This window comes from Hyperolius riggenbachi, chromosome 9, assembly GCF_040937935.1.
Source record: "Hyperolius riggenbachi isolate aHypRig1 chromosome 9, aHypRig1.pri, whole genome shotgun sequence".
Taxonomy (NCBI): Eukaryota; Metazoa; Chordata; class Amphibia; order Anura; family Hyperoliidae; genus Hyperolius; species Hyperolius riggenbachi.
The window spans coordinates 204,682,861-204,700,831 of record NC_090654.1 but is presented as its reverse complement, the minus strand read 5'-3'; positions in this window follow the sequence as shown (position 1 = coordinate 204,700,831).

Genomic DNA, 17,971 nt, shown 5'->3' with positions numbered 1-17,971 from the left:
CAGCGGGCCTGTCGGGGGCTGAGCCTCTTGGCCCCCTCGATGTATTCCAAATTTTTATGATCAGTATAAACTGTAATCACATGTTCTGCCCCCTCGAGCCAATGACGCCACTCCTCAAACGCGAGTTTAATGGCCAATAACTCCCTGTTTCCGATATCGTAATTTCTCTCGTCGAGAGAGAATTTACGTGAGAAAAAAGCACAGGGGTGCAATCTGCCCTGAAGACCAGAGTGTTGAGACAGTACAGCCCCAACCCAGATCTCTGATGCATCCACTTCCACTATAAAAGGACAAGTGACATCCATATGCCATAAAATAGGGGCAGAGCAAAACAAATTTTTCAATGATGAAAAAGCAGAATGTGCTTCTTCTGACCAGTTGTAGGTATCCGCCCCTTTCTTGGTGAGATCAGTGAGAGGTGACACCACAGATGAGAATCCCTTAATACATTTTCTATAATAATTGGCAAAGCCCAGAAATCTCTGGAGTGCCTTCAGCCCCATGGGCTGTGGCCACTCCAGGATGGCAGATTGTTATGGTTGCGGTTACCGTAGGCTGTTGACCTTGCCACTGTGAGCAGAACCTTCTAAGCACAGAATCTAAGTGACCACGGGTCTTCACCCACGACCCCTTGAGGGGGAAGCAGGACCACAACCCCAGGAGGGGGAAGTGAAACTTAGCTGCCTAGTGCCCACCAGGTTGCGCTTAGGGAGATTCAACAGTGGCTCAGAGAACAGATGATACTGCGTTGTAGAGCAAGTAACCGAGGCAAGGTGCAAAGTCAGCAGGCGGAAGAGTAGTCAGGCGGTCCGGGATCAGGGCAGGCAGAGTTCAATCAGGAGCGAGAAACAAGCAAAGGTCGAGGCAGGCAGAGTTCAAGCAACACAGGTAACAAGCCAAGGAGTCAGGACAGGCGGAGTTCAATCGTAGTCAGGGAAAGCCAGGGTTCAGTAGCAGGAAGTCAATCAGTAATCCACACGAACAAAGTAACAAGTACCACAAGCTGCACAAACAGACAGCACTGAACTGTCAAACAGATGGGGTTTAAATAGGGCTTTTGGCGCCAATTGATCCGCATCACGCATGCGTACAACGGTACGTCTTACTACGCGCATGCGTATGCACATGCGTGCCAGCAACCCTATCATATCGCGCATGCGTAATAGAGGTCGCAATGTCCCGCGCACGCGTAGATGCGGCCAGAGGTGCGCGTGCGTGAGAGTGCGTACGCGTCACACCGTACGGCGTGACGCGCTGATACAAACAGGTCAAATAGCCACCTTTCCTACGCGCGCGCGCGCGCGAGCAGAAGCCCGATTAGCAACAGGTCTGAGCGAAGCTTGATGAGTATAACATTGCCCCCCCCCCCCAATGGCATCCTCTGGATGCCTCCAGGACCAGGTTTGCCAGGATGTTTTTGGTGGAATAACCTAACTAACCTAGGTGCATGCACATTACTAGCTAGCTCCCATGAATTTTCCTCTATCCCATAACCTTTCCATTTAATGAGGTAATACAATGATTTCTTGTTCAACCTGGAATCTAGAATTCTCTCTACCTCAAACTCTTCACAATCGTCAACCATCACAGGAGAGGGAGGTGGTACCGAATTTCTCTGAAATGGATCTGGGATAACCTTCTTGAAACAGGAAACATGAAACACTGGATGAATTTTCATGGAGGCAGGCAATTTTAACTTGAAGGCAACGGGATTGATTCTCTTTTCAATCGGGAAAGGACCAACATATCTAGGTCCCAACTTTCTGGATGGACATCTCAGTTTCAGATTATCAGTAGAAAGCCATACAGAATCTCCTACCTGGAAATCAGGCGCCTCTGTTCTCTTATTATCTGCTTGAACCTTGGTCTTGGCTTGGGTCTGTCTTAATTGATTCTGAAGTGTTTTAAAGTTCTCCATGAGAAAGGTCAAACGATGTTGTACTTCAGGTACCTGTGAATCATTTCTGAGAGAGGGAAGTAGAGCTGGATGGAATGCATAATTGGCAAAGAATGGTGTCTGATGGGTGGCAGAATGAACCGAGTTGTTGTATGCAAATTCGGCAGTAGGCAGCAAGGTGAACCAATCCTCTTGCGATATGGAAGAAAAACACCTTAAGTATTGTTCCAGGGTTTGGTTAGTTCTTTCTGTTTGTCCATTGGACTGAGGATGATAACCTGATGATAATGATACTGATATATTAAGTTGATTACAGAGTTCTTTCCAGAATTTTGATGTAAATTGTACGCCTCTATCAGAGACTAAGGCCTCGATTCATCAACACTTAGCAAATTTGTTAACAACAGTTTGGTAAAATACCAAATTTGTTAACTTCATTTCAGGATTCATCAAAGTTATCTACAGCTGTTAGCGAACATTCGGTAACGATTCGGTAACGATTCGCTAAAACGGAATAAAGTGCAATTCATGAAAATGAAAGTGGGCGTGGTTTAGCGTTACATTTAGGATTAGTTATCTCCTTCACTGCTCTGTCGTTATTCCTGTCAGATCATTGCTGACAGAGAAGATGGAGCCATTTGAAGTGGTTATGTATCAGCTGAGAGTGATTCAAAGGCGCAGAAGGGCAAGAATAAGGTCTGCAACCATATAAATGTGTAAGAGAATAGATTTATTTGCTATAACACGACATCTGCATTTCTCTTGAATCATCTTGTAAGAGAACACAGGCAGTGTCAGGGTTAACTAATTTGCTAGCTGCACTATAATTTTTTACAAAAGGCTCCTATTAAATTGTGGGATTGTCCCAACCACTTTCAGAATCCTGGTCCAGGTGTAAAGCCCTATTCAGAATGTTGCTACGTAGTGCTCAAAGGTCTGCCTTTTACCCACAATTCCATGGGAATCTTATGGCCTTGTGTTAAAGTACCACTGTAAAATGGAAATATCGACACGTTACCGAATGGTTACCGAATTGTTATCGAATTCACACCGAATGAGGAAAAACCTTGATGAATACAACTAGAAATCGCTAAACTTCGAATTCGGTACTTTAACAAACTGGAAAAAGTTATCTCAAAGAGAATGATGAATCGAGGCCTATATCAGATGGCAGTCCATGGAGTCTCACTACCTGATTAAGGAAGGCTTCAGCCGTACCAGCAGCAGAGGGTATTGACTTCAGAGGAATGAAATGAGCCATCTTGGTAAAGCGATCAATGACCACCAGAATTGTAGTATATCCATTTGAAGATGGCAGATCAGTGATAAAGTCCATAGATAACATATCCCAAGGACGTGACGGAACCGGAAGTGGAGTTAACAGGCCCCAAGGACGATGACGTGGAGATTTGGAACGAGCACAGACCCTACAAGCGGTGACAAAGTTCTTGCAATCCTTGACAAGTTCAGGCCAAAAAAAATTACGCTGAAGTAGTTCTTGGGTCTTGATAGTGCCGAAATGACCTGCAAGTTTATTGTCATGGCAAAGTTGTAGAACAGATTCCCTGAGGTCAGGAGGTATGAATAGCTTGTCATTGTGAAACAGGAACCCGTCTTGAAGTTGCAGGTCTTTGGTAATCTCTTCTGGCAAAGAAGAAGAAGCTTGTTGCACTTGGTTAAGCAGATCAGGTTGGAGCAAGAGAAAATTCTTATGGGATAATATGGTATCTGGTGTCAAACCTTCATCAGGCCTTTCAGGAAACATCCGTGATAACGCATCTGGTTTGCTGTTCTTACTCCCAGGTCTATACGTAACATGAAAGTCAAATCGGGAAAAGAATAACGACCAGCGGGCCTGTCTAGGTCGTAGGCGTTTAGCATTTTTCAGGTACTCTAGATTCTTGTGATCCGTGAATACAATTATTGAATGTTGTGCTCCCTCTAGCAAGTACCTCCACTCTTCAAAAGAAGCCTTTATGGCTAACAGTTCTCGATCCGCGATATCATAATTCCTCTCCGAGGTGTTCAGTTTGCGAGAGAAAAAGGCTACAGGATGTAATAAGTTCTTAGGGCCAAAACGTTGAGAGGATAGCTCCCACTGCTACTTCTGATGCATCTACTTCTAGAATGAAAGGTTGTGAGGGATCTGCATGCTTGAGGATAGGTGCTGACGTGAACAATTGTTTAAGTTTCTCGAACGCTGCTTGAGCCTCTGATGTCCAGCTGAATCTTTGATGAGCCTTGGTGAGTTGGGTAATGGGAGCTACCACTGTGGAAAAGTTCTTTATGAAGCGTCTATAAAAGTTGGCAAAACCTATGAAGCGTTGTACCCCTCTTCTGTCACTAGGAGCTGGCCAGTCTAAAATAGCAGAAACTTTTTGAGAATCCGTCTTAATACCTTCTGCAGAGATTTGTAATCCAAGGAACTGGACGTTGGTCTGTTCAAAAGAGCACTTTTCCAATTTTGCATAAAGGTTGTGGACTCGAAGGCGGTATAATACTTTACTTACATGAGCTCGGTGTTCCTCTAGGGAAGAAGAAAAGATCAGGATATCATCCAAGTACACTGCCATGAATATGTCTATAAAGTCCCGAAAGATATCATTTACGAAATGCTGGAAGGTAGCAGGAGCATTGCAAAGGCCAAAGGGCATCACTAAATATTCAAAGTGTCCATATCGAGATCTGAACGCGGTCTTCCACTCATCGCCTTCACGTATGCGTACCAGATTGTAGGCGCCCCGAAGATCAAGTTTGGTGAATATCTTGGCGGAGCGTAGCCTCTGAAATAGATCGGGTACCAATGGCAGGGGGTAGCGATTCTTGATCGTGATCTTATTGAGCTCCCGATAGTCCACACATGGTCGAAGAGTACCATCTTTCTTTTCCACAAAGAAAATTCCAGCCCCAGCGGGGGAAGTAGAATGACGGATAAACCACTTTGCCAAATTTTCTTCAATATATTGTTTTAGTTCCTCAGATTCAGGTTCAGAAAGAGGGAATACTCTGCCAAAGGGGATTTCAGCCCCTGGGTGGAATTCAATAGGGCAGTCATAGATGCGATGAGGAGGCAAGGTATCTGCAGCTTTCTTATCAAACACATCTCTGAAGTCTTGATATGGCGTAGGTAATAGTGTTTCAGAAGCAGGATTAATGTTCAGAAGTTGCCCAACCTTGGTTAAACAGAATTGTTTACAGTAGGTAGATGTGAAGATGACGGTTCCTAGACTCCAATTAATCAGAGGATTGTGAGACTGAAGCCACGGAATTCCCAGAATAACAGGAAACAAAGGAGAAGTTATCAGATCGAAAGTTAAGTATTCTTGATGGTCTTCAGCAATGGTAACCAGGACAGGATAGGTCTCGGAGGTGATAGGACCCGTGCTGAGAGGTGTACCATCAGCCAGTTGTATAGGAAGAGGACAGTTCTTTTGGCGAATGGGTAATGCAAGTCGTTTCACTAGCTGAAAGTCCATAAAGCAGGAGCAGGCTCCAGAATCAATGATGGCTTTAGTGTAGGTTGTTCCGTTTGGACCCTGCAGAGACAAAGACAGAGATATATGAGCGGATGATGATGATGATGGCGGTTGATCTTGCAAGACATCGGAATCAAGCTTACCACTGGGTCTGATGGGGCAGTTATTGCGGAAGTGGCCCGATGCGCCACAGTACATGCACAGATTGGCCTGTCTGCGGCGTTGTCGTTCCTCTGCAGTTAAAGGAGCCCTGGTTAAACCTATTTGCATGGGTTCAGGTGCCTCAGAGCTTGCTGGAGTAGGAACACTTGGAGGGGGCAAAGGAACAGGTGGAAGATTACTTGACGGGAAGTTCCAGGCAGTCCGGGGAGCTCCTGCTCTCTCAAGTCTCCGTTCCCGTAGACGTCTGTCAATCTGAGTAGACAACTGTATGAGTTCTTTCAATGTTGCTGGAATGCCAACTCTGGCCAGTTCATCCTTTAACTGATCTGATAACCCCAAACGGAATTGAAATTTCAAAGCAGCGTCATTCCATTCCGTGTCTCCGCTCCACCGACGGAAATCAGAGATGTATTCCTCAACTGGTCTGCGACCCTGGCGAAGAGACTGAAGAGCAGATTCAGCTGAAGCTGTACGAGCTGGGTCGTCATAGAGTTCTGCTAGGGCTTCAAAGAGGGCGGTGACTGAGATTATTGCTGGATGATCCTGCTCCCTGAGTTGTAGGGCCCAAGCTTGTGGTTCGTCCCGTAGGAGTGAAATTACAGTACCCACTTTAGCTTGTTCACTGGCGTAAGTTCTGGGCTGCAAACTGAAGAGTAATAGGCAAGCTCCTTTGAAGGTCCGGAACTTGCTTCGGTCCCCAGAGAAACGGTCTGGAAGCGGAACCTTAGGTTCTGGAACGGGTGATGTCACCGTGACATTGGTTGCAGGAACAGGTGGGCCTGAGACTGGCAAGGCTTGAACTTGAGTCTGTAGTTGCACAAAGTTGTTTTGTATGGTCTGGACGGATATACTGAGTTCAGAGACCATCTTGCAAAGTGTGTCCATATCAGAATGTGCTCCGGCAGCATCCATGATGGCTGTCTGTTCTGTTATGGTTGCGGTTACCGTAGGCTGTTGACCTTGCCACTGTGAGCAGAACCTTCTAAGCACAGAATCTAAATGACCACGGGTCTTCACCCACGACCCCTTGAGGGGGAAGCAGGACCACAACCCCAGGAGGGGGAAGTGAAACTTAGCTGCCTAGTGCCCATCAGGTTGCGCTTAGGGAGATTCAACAGTGGCTCAGAGAACAGATGATACTGCGTTGTAGAGCAAGTAACCGAGGCAAGGTGCAAAGTCAGCAGGCGGAAGAGTAGTCAGGCGGTCCGGGATCAGGGCAGGCAGAGTTCAATCAGGAGCGAGAAACAAGCAAAGGTCGAGGCAGGCAGAGTTCAAGCAACACGGGTAACAAGCCAAGGAGTCAGGACAGGCGGAGTTCAATCGTAGTCAGGGAAAGCCAGGGTTCAGTAGCAGGAAGTCAATCAGTAATCCACACGAACAAAGTAACAAGTACCACAAGCTGCACAAACAGACAGCACTGAACTGTCAAACAGATGGGGTTTAAATAGGGCTTTTGGCGCCAATTGATCCACATCACGCATGCGTACAACGGTACGTCTTACTACGCGCATGCGTATGCACATGCGTGCCAGCAACCCTATCATATCGCGCATGCGTAATAGAGGTCGCAATGTCCCGCGCACGCGTAGATGCGGCCAGAGAAGATACATGCATCAGTAACTTGGGAGAACAGATCGTCGATTAAAGGGAGTGGGTAGCGATTTTTTTATGGTAATTTTGTTCAGTTCCCGATAGTCAATACACGGGTGAAGCCCAACGTCCTTTTTCTGTACAAAAAAGAATCCTGCTCTGGCCGGAGACTTAGAAGGACGGATAAAACCCTTGTCCAAATTTTCTTTAATTTAATCCTGCATAGCGAGTTTTTCAGGACCAGAAAGGTTATATAGATGACCTCTAGGGGGCATACAACCTGGTCTCAATTCAATGGGGCAGTCAAAACTTCTGTGCGGAGAAAGTTTGTCTGCTGACTTGGGGCAGAAAACATCAGAGAATCCAGCATACTGTGGGGGCAAACCTTCCAACTGAACCTTGGTGGCGCAAACGGCAATTCTCTCCATACAATGATGATGGCAAAAGGAGGACCAGCTTAACAACTGGCCGGAGCTCCAGTCAATCTGAGGAGAGTGTTTTTTCAGCCATGGCATACCAAGGATCACGATGGAAGTGGCCATTTTAAGCACAAAAAATTGCAATTTCTCTTTATGCAACGCTCCTACGTGACACAAGAGAGCTGGAGTCTGAGAGAGGGCCTGCCTATCCTGCAATGGGGAGTCATCGACTGCTGTGACAAAAATTTGTCTATCTAAAGGTACAAGTGGTATTCCCCATTTCTTAACAAAATTATAATCAATAAAATTAGCTGCAGAACCCGAGTCTACAAATGCCTGGGTAGACAAAACTTCTTCCTCCCAGGTAATAGAACAAGAGAGACGTAAACGATTATCAGGTAGAGGTAAAACTGGCTCGCCTAAGGTAGTACCTCTAGCTACACCTAGGCGGCAGAGTTTTCCGATTTCTTAGGGCAGTTTTGTACCAAATGACCGTTTTCAGCGCAGTATAAACAAAGCCTCTCAGTCCGTCTCCGGTTTTTCTCTACCTCCGATAATTTTTAATTTCCGATCTGCATCGGTTCATCCTGAGGAGGAGAAAAGGAAGGAGAGGCGATGGGAACATTCCTCACTGAGTGTCTACCACGGGTTTGCTTTTGATACCGAATGTGGCGATCAATTTTCATTGCTAAAGAGATTGCCTCGTCAACTGTCTTAGGCTGACTAAGCATTACATCAGACACAGGGTCAGACAAACCCGTTAACAAGCAGTCTAACAAAGCGAACTGTCCCCATCTAGCCGACACAGCCCACCTCCTGAATCCTGCGGCATAAGTTTCCACCATGTTATGTCCCTGTCTGAGGGTCTTAACCCTCCTGGCGGTTTGCTAAAAATCCGCCAGGGGGCAGCAAATACTTTTTTAAAAAAAAAATGTTTCTTTTTCATGTAGCGAGACAAGGTCTTGCTACATGATAGCCGCTGCTCAGCGGGATCTCCTGGAGGGCTTTCCCCGCCGCCATGGCGACGGGGCAGGATGACGTCACCGACGTCGTGACGTCAAAGGGGACTCCGATTCACCCCACAGCGCTGCCTGGCACTGATTGGCCAGGCAGCACACCGGGCCTGGGGGGGGGGGGGGGGGGGCGGCCGCGGCGCAACGAATAGCGGTGGAACGGCGGGTAGCGGCAGCGATCGCATTGCGCACGCAGCTAGCAAAGTGCTAGCTGCTTGTAGCAAAAAAAAATTATGCAAATCGGCCCAGCGGGGCCTGAGCGGTGCCTTCCGGCGGCATAGCCCAAGCTCAGCTCGGGCTTACCGCCAGGAAGGTTAAGCTTCCTCTCAGCAGTGACTGCGATGTCTGGATCTTCATATATAATAGCCATGGTTTTAAAAAATTCTTGAACTGACGATAATGCCTCTGTGATGATTTGCTCAGCTGCCTGTGCAGGCAGCCAGCCTTTTGACCATTGTGTAGGTTTGCATGCTGCAGGACTCTGGAAAGAAGAGCTTCTGTCAGTTTTGCAGCTTGTGCTTGCAGAGGAATTTGCATGCGTTGTCATGCAAATTGCCTGGCCACATTCATTGGAGGCGTGTACTATAAGTACTATGTCTTTCCCACAATGCTTCGCTGTTCATAAGGATTTCGTCCTATGTAACACTCCTGGTGGGGTGTCAGCCTGGCTCTCTGTTTGAACATCAGCTTAGAGTAATTCCTGAATCTGCGCTAGGCAGATTTCCCTAGTGCAGTTAGGATTGTATTATCTGTATTGCCTGTTCTGTCTTGTCTTGCCTGTTGCCATTGTCCTGTCCCTATGGTGGTTGACGGGAAATGGTTCTGATCTCTGTTCTTGGAGTATAGCTGGTGCAGCGGTTGCTACCAGCTATCTCTTCTGTTCTGTCTCCTGGGATCGCGCTAGCCACTTTTCGCTAGCGCTGGGGATCCTTCTGTTCTGTCTCCTGGGATCGTGCTAGCCACTTTTCGCTAGCGCTGGGGATCCTTCTGTTCTGTCTCCTGGGATCACGCTAGCCACTTTTCGCTAGCGCTGGGGATCCTTCTGTTCTGTCTCCTGGGATCGCGCTAGCCACTTTTCGCTAGCGCTGGGGATCCTATCTCTCGCTTGTCCCTGTTTTCGTGTGTCTGTCTTGTCTGCTACGCTTGCTGGAGGCTCGGTGAGGTAACCGTTAAGCAAGCGTACGCGTTCTCTGTTTCATGTTTGTCTGTCAATGGTTAGTTAGGCGTGCTTGTCTCTATTGTGCTTATCACGTGGAGACCGCGCATAACCGCGTGCACTGTTGCGAATGAGTGCGGTGTTTGCGGTTAGCTAGCGTTTGTTATTTTCCGCATCTCCTTATTGTATTATTTGCTGTGCCTTTGCTACCCTCGTATTCTATTCTGATCTGCCTTGTGTCACGTCTGGCGATCGCACCTCTCGCGATCGCGTTCCTATTTCATATCTGCTGTTGTGTGTGCGGGGTGGCGACTGGATTGGCGCACACACATACAACCTGTCCCTTTGCTCATTTTCATTTGCAATCGCCTCTCTTGCGATTGCGTTCTGCGCTTCGTACAATTCCTGTCTGGCATTTGTGGAGGTACAGAGGATTGGTTCCTCTGCACTCCCCAGCGCCATCTGCCGACAGGAATTTCCCTCTACAGGTGCGTAGCACCTTTTGCTGGGTGCCTGCAACTACACGCTTGTGGAGGATTTCCGCCGTGTCAGCGCACGCGTTGTGCGCTGATCACGGAGAAAGTTCCACAATCGTTACAGTATGAACAGCCCAACCCAAAACCCCAGTGTAGACGGAAATTCCGATTTGTACGATTTTGTCGAGTTTGGGTCCTGTGTCTTTAAGTGCTTTAAAAGGCTTAATTCAGAGACCAAGGCGGAATTTCTTTCTGAATGTGTGAGGTTTTGTCTGAATCCCACCTTTCAGATTTCTGATCCGTCCACGTCGGCTCTTCTGTTTGCCTATGTGCTCTTAAAAGACGATTTGTTCACCTGGGCATATAATCTGTTAAAAATCAATTCTTGGAATGGTAATCTGTATCAGTTGCTTGCAGTGATATTCTCTCACTGGTTTAAACTGCCTGGCTTACCACCTGCTCTGATTGAGTGTGTAGCTGCTGATAAGTCAGCTGATCTTTCCCTTCCATGCAAAACTTTTCAGTATGACAATCAGTTCAATGTGTCTGTTGCCACTTCAGGTTTTAAACAGCAGACATGCAAAGTGTCGAAAAAGAGAAAAACTAAAAAACGCAAGCATCGGAATAAAACACTTCCTATTGATGTTTGTAATGATGTTGTTCCGTCTCCGGCTTTTTTGCCCCAATCCAAAGCTTATGTGGATCCTGCTATAGGTAGGATCGCACACTACATTAAAGCAGTTAAAAAATCTGTTCTTGTTCCTGAACTCCAACCCTATGGAGATTATCTGGATACTGGCCTGTTTGAACCCCCATTTGCTTCCTGGGATGTTGGGGCCTTGCTGGAGGAATTCGATTTTGATTGGAAAGCCTTTTGCGATTTTTACATCGCAAAAAGTGAAGATGTATTGAATGCTTGTCTTGACTCTATGTACCTTCTGATTGATTCCGATGAATGTGACAAGGATGATGTGGATCTGGTGATCTATGCATGGCAAAGATTTTGGATGAGTTGCACACACACCAACCAATTGATTCCAATAAAGAGACATCGTTGTCGGATGATTGTTCCTGCCTTTCTGGGGTAAAGCATGTGAGTCTTGACTTTGTGCAATCTGAAATGAATGAGTGTGCCGCTGTGGTTGATTCCTGTGCGAATCCTGAAGGATTCGCTCCTGACAGTGTGCAGTTTGAATCTGTGCGATCTGATGCCTGTTTTTCGGATGTTCCTGCAGATTGTGATCGGCATGAGTCTGCCGGTTTCCTCAAGGATGTGTGGGATCCTTTGTCATTTAGAAACAGATCTTTGAGATCTTCCGTCTGTGACCCTACTATGGGGAAAAGTTCTCGACTATGCAGCGTCAAAAGTAAATTTAATATGCCTAATAAAGTTTGTCCTGTTGATGTCACTATTTCTTCTGCAGATGAGTCTCTGTCTCACCCTGTTCACACCTGTAAGGGCCCGTTGCCTGGGGACAGTTGCTCCAGCGTTTCGGTCCTAGATGCCTTGCAGTCTGCTCCGCAGATCGCGGAGGTTTGCGCTATAGAAGCGTCAGTTTCACAACCTAAAGTGAATTTTGATTCGCAGGTTTTGCGTTCTGATTCCTCGGATTCGACATTGTTAGCCGAATCTAAGAGTGAGACAGCGCTTCGGTTTTGCGAATCTGATGCTGAACCCTCTTTGCCTTATTCAGAGACGCTTTCTCTGAACCTGCCCTGTACCATGAATAACAATATGATGTCCAATCACACTGACATTTGTGAGTCCCTTTCTTGCTCTGAGGGAAGTTTTGACTCTCCACCCTGTACTCTGGATGAGTCAAAGTTGCCTTGTACAATATCTCCTGCCCTGCCCCTAGAGGCTCGTCTAGGTATTGCTGCTATTTTTACTTGTTTTTCTGCAGTTTTGGAGTTACAAGCTAGTTTGACTGCCACACAGAATTCTGGGTACAGTGAGAATGAAGTTAGGGAGTCAGTGTGTGTTCCAGTAAATATACCTGTACATTCCCCTCATGATGATGAGATCCAGTCTCAGGTTATGGGGGAACCATTCCTGGGACATCTGCCCTGTCCACAAAATAAAGTTCCAGTTTTGCCCTGTAACATGGATAGTTCAGAATCCTTCTTAGAAAACTTGAAAAATGATGTTCCTGAGGTCTTGTTTGATGTTCTGGAGGTCTCCGAGTTCCTCCCAAAGGGTGCAGAACTTGTAGGAGATGTCTCCTGTCCCCCAAGTCCTTCTGAGGTGTTGCCCTCTTCCGTAGGCATTGCTGCCTTGCTGGCTACCTTTTCAGCTCTGGTGGAGCTTCAGTCATGTGTAGTCAATGATGATATTGCAGTCACAGAAATTTCCGAATTTGAATCCGAGTCTTCTTTTGAAAGTCCAGTGCTTGAGACCATTGCTCGTGATGATTCTCTGCCCAGTCCTGGTTTTGGTTTCCTCGTGCCGGACTCTGAGGTTGGCAGTTCCCCGACATGTCCTGAGGTTTCTCCTGTGCTGGTGTACCCCAGTGTGCTCTGTGACCCAGAAAGCCCAAGTGTGCCTCGGTTACCAGCGTACTCAGATGCTTCCTCGGTGGAGACATGCTCTGATTTAGCCTGCCTGCTTGCATGCCCAGAAGTGGTCCCTGAAAGTCTTGATCTTGATGGGTGTCCTCGTAATTCTGAATCCGGAATTGTCATTGGTTCCATGGGGGTTCTTGGTAATTCTCCATGTGAGCCTGGTGATTGTTCTGCCCTCTTGGGATCTCTGTGGAGCTTCAAAAGGTTCTGGGAGATTCCGGGACAAATTTTGCTTGGTCCCCTGGATAAGATCAACGGTGGCTTTTGTGTTGTAAGGGACACTTCAAAAAGGTATTGTGGCAGGTTTGGTATTTTCGGACGCTCCTTGGAAGGTGGTGGGTATTGTCTGGAGGGTGTCGATGGCTTCTTCTCTGGCAGTCACAGTCCTGATGGCTGTTATACTGAGACTGGTAGTACTGATGGGCATGTTTCGGTGGCTTCTGTTTCCGATGAGGTCGGTTTCGGGTGGACTGACTCTGGAATTGGACCTTGTCGGGCTACCCCGACCTTCATGAGTCTTCAGTTTGAGTCTGTTGCTAATAGCAGTTTTGAGGGTCGTCTGGAATTCGACCCTGGAGGGGGGGGGGGTACTGTGATGATTTGCTCAGCTGCCTGTGCAGGCAGCCAGCCTTTTGACCATTGTGTAGGTTTGCATGCTGCAGGACTCTGGAAAGAAGAGCTTCTGTCAGTTTTGCAGCTTGTGCTTGCAGAGGAATTTGCATACGTTGTCATGCAAATTGCCTGGCCACATTCATTGGAGGCGTGTACTATAAGTACTATGTCTTTCCCACAATGCTTCGCTGTTCATAAGGATTTCGTCCTATGTAACACTCCTGGTGGGGTGTCAGCCTGGCTCTCTGTTTGAACATAAGCTTAGAGTAATTCCTGAATCTGCGCTAGGCAGATTTCCCTAGTGCAGTTAGGATTGTATTATCTGTATTGCCTGTTCTGTCTTGTCTTGCCTGTTGCCATTGTCCTGTCCCTATGGTGGTTGATGGGAAATGGTTCTGATCTCTGTTCTTGGAGTATAGCTGGTGCAGCGGTTGCTACCAGCTATCTCTTCTGTTCTGTCTCCTGGGATCGCGCTAGCCACTTTTCGCTAGCGCTGGGGATCCTTCTGTTCTGTCTCCTGGGATCGTGCTAGCCACTTTTCGCTAGCGCTGGGGATCCTTCTGTTCTGTCTCCTGGGATCGCGCTAGCCACTTTTCGCTAGCGCTGGGGATCCTTCTGTTCTGTCTCCTGGGATCGCGCTAGCCACTTTTCGCTAGCGCTGGGGATCCTATCTCTCGCTTGTCCCTGTTTTCGTGTATCTGTCTTGTCTGCTACGCTTGCTGGAGGCTCGGTGAGGTAACCGTTAAGCAAGCGTACGCGTTCTCTGTTTCATGTTTGTCTGTCAATGGTTAGTTAGGCGTGCTTGTCTCTATTGTGCTTATCACGTGGAGACCGCGCATAACCGCGTGCACTGTTGCGAATGAGTGCGGTGTTTGCGGTTAGCTAGCGTTTGTTATTTTCCGCATCTCCTTATCGTATTATTTGCTGTGCCTTTGCTACCCTCGTATTCTATTCTGATCTGCCTTGTGTCACGTCTGGCGATTGCACCTCTCGCGATCGCGTTCCTATTTCATATCTGCTGTTGTGTGTGCGGGGTGGCGACTGGATTGGCGCACACACATACAACCTGTCCCTTTGCTCATTTTCATTTGCAATCGCCTCTCTTGCGATTGCGTTCTGCGCTTCGTACAATTCCTGTCTGGCATTTGTGGAGGTACAGAGGATTGGTTCCTCTGCACTCCCCAGCGCCATCTGCCGACAGGAATTTCCCTCTACAGGTGCGTAGCACCTTTTGCTGGGTGCCTGCAATTACACGCTTGTGGAGGATTTCCGCCGTGTCAGCGCACGCGTTGTGCGCTGATCACGGAGAAAGTTCCACAATCGTTACAGCCTCATGACCACTAGGAAGTCTGTAAGCCCATGACTGTGAATCCCCTGATAATAAAGTTTTAATAAAAGTCACTCTCTGGCTCTCAGAACCTGACGAAATAGGTCTTATCTCAAAATATGACAGGCAGCGGTTTCTGAAATTCTGGAAATCAGACTTGTGCCCTGAAAACTTTTCAGGAAGGGGCATTCTTGGCTCCATGACCATTGGGGATTGCACTGATGCAGCCGGAGCCTGAAGGGTCCGAACAACCTCAGACAACTGGTTGATCTGTGTCTGTTGAGAATTAACCGTCTTAGTCAATTCATTAACGGCCGTGGTCAAAACTTCGACCTGGCTGCACAGTGCATCTATAGACATATTGGTCTGCTGTTTTGTAACGATTGGTGTCAGCAAAACAGATGTCTGATTATTAGGTGATCTGCAGTATCACCAATAATCCAGACGCTATTCCTGATTATGTGGTGATCTGCAGAATCACCAATAATGCAAGTATAGCAAGCTACTGAATGATAGCTAAATGCAAAGACAGGTGTTTGGTGCAACAGTAAGTACTGATAGGTTTGTAGATACCTCACCAGAGGAGCTGGTGGGTACTAGCAGTACAGAGATTCCTCACCAGTGACAAGGGCTCACTGGTGAGTGTAGAGTGATCAGACTAATCGAGTTGGCAACAACAGGCAATAAGGTACAAAATCGGAAGGCAGAGGCAAGGAGGTTAAACTAGCAGAGTCGGCAGCAAGATCAGATGGGCAAAGGTACAGGAGCGATAAGCGGAAGAGAAGTCAAAACAAGCCAGAGTCATACACAGATAATATACAGTCTTTCAATGCTTTACAATTACAGCTATCAAAAGGTCTGAGCGCTAACACGAAGTATTCGCAACAGCAGACAAGTTGCGAGTGATTCTGCTCAGCTTAAGAAGCAGAGGAGACCCTTCTGGCACGCCCACCCCTATCAGCCAATGGGGAGCGGCGAGCGTCTCCTCGAAGTCAGCCGACCGGCCGGTCAGCTGACGCGCCTCCTCCCTGCATAGAGGTCCTGTCTGTGCGCACGCACAAGCGACAAAGCGACCCTCTGTGCGGCCGAAAGACCCGTCCTTGGCGTGCTAGATGCCCGAGACACGGGTAAACTGCCAGGCAGGGAGATGGAGGCAGCTGCGGTGGTAGCGCTGTTCACCGCAGCTGCCTCACCAGTATTCATTACAACCAACAGTTGTTTGCAAAGGAATGCAATAGAGAATAACACCTTCAAAGTCTCTGGAAAGGGTTTGGCCCAAAGAGGCACCAGAAAATCCAGAGATGTCAAATCCCCAAGATCACAGTAAATTATTAAAGGGGCCCTGAGCAGTGGGTTAAAATCAAAAATTTCACTTACCCGAGGCTTCCTCCAGCCCATCGTAGGCTGCGAGGTCCCCCGATCCGCCGGTCTCTGAGACACTTTGCTTTGTACTAGACCTACATGAGTTTTATGCGCTGTTCATAGCCTGAGGAAGCGGAATATGCCTGCGCATTGCACTTTCTGGAGTATGTGAATATATATTTGATTGAACTCTATTAACATTTTGTTGTGTCTACTTGGAGGAAGAAAGTCCACCTTGGCCTCCCCCGACTTTTAAACTTTTTATCGACTTTAATCCTTTTGCCGCCTCTGTTTGCCTGTACACGCTTTCAGGGCTGGTGCACACCGAGCGGCTTTTTGGCAGCTGATTGCGGCTGCGGATACGCTAGGGTAATGTGTTTCAGTGGGGTGGTTCACACCAGAGCGGGAGGCGTTTTGCTGAAACGCATACTCCTGGGCTGAGGCATTTTTTGGATTGCGGAGGCGTTTCTGCCTCCAATGTTAAGTATAGGAAAAACGCAAACCGCTCTGAAAAACGCCTGTTCAGAGCGGTTTTTCAGGCATTTTTGTTACAGAAGCTGTTCAGTAACAGCTTTACTGTAACAATATATGAAATCTACTACACCAAAACCGCTACCTTAAACCGCAAAACACTAGCTAAAACGCTACATAAAAATAAGAAAAAACGTTTCAAAATCTGCTAGCGGGTTTTGGTGTGCACCGGGCCTCAGTGCTGAGCATACTGGAAGCGTGGGTAAGGCTTGCCTAACTTTTCAGCATCTTAATTGTCCTGGCTCAGTCCCCTCTTTCCACACAATAGGGCTTATAGTGCCGGCACCACTCTTTACCACAACCCCTGAGGACAATAATAGCTGGCTACAAACTGAGATGGTGATGTTTTGGTGCACTATTGCATCTGCGGTATATAATAAGTATTTGGCAGAGGATTTGATTTTTAAATTAGTAAAAAAATATTGGTGGTATTAACTTTGTGTGTATTCAGTGTCTCAAAAATGTGTGCCCTAGTTCCTACATAGTAGCTGCAATTTTTTAGGAATCAGAGAATGGAAAGGAAGAATCCAATATAGTAAGAGTACTAAGAAAAAAAAGTGTATTTAAAGAAACACAACTTCTGCTGAGACCTGCCAACAGAAAAAAAGATCTAATTTTTATTTGTGATGTTTTCACGGTTTTGATTTTGTTCCTAGGACTAGGGATTTCATTTTCGTCATATGATGTTCCCCATGCATGTGCGTTTACCTTCCTGACCTCGCATACACAGTTTTACATATTACAGGTGACATAACTCTCCCACAATGCTCTTGACAAGCAGACCTTGATATTTTTTCACCCATGTGGAGACCCATAATGGAATCTCCACACATGTTATTTACAAACAAAATATCCTATCTTATAGGGAAAGAATGTGTTTAACATATATTACAAGAAAGTAGCCTATACATGCAAACTCAGAATTAGATGGTATCTTGCTACAAGAAAAGTGACACCTTGTAAAGGGAAGGTCCAAGCTAAATAAAAAAAAGATCTACTTACCCAGGTCTTCCTTCAGCCTCTGGCAGCAAATGTGTCCAGCCGGTGGCCCGGGGTCCCCTCTGTTGCAGATGCTGACCTCGCCAAACCGCAATGCTTCACCATAGTGTGCAAGTCTCTATAGACTGGCTGCACTGCGGCTGCAACAACAAAACAAAAAGCATGTACATGTGTCAATTCCCCTTTGTGATCGTTACCTTGCCACGGTGAAGAAGCTTGCAAATCACAATGATGCAACGACCGGCTAAATGAGTGTGTTGGGGTTGGGGGGCACACCTAACCCAAGAAGATAGATAATAAGGTCGTTGCTTCATTGTGGACAGATCAAATTCGATCAGCTGGACACTCAGTCACTGTTGTTCTGTCATTCAGCTACCTCAGCCTGACCA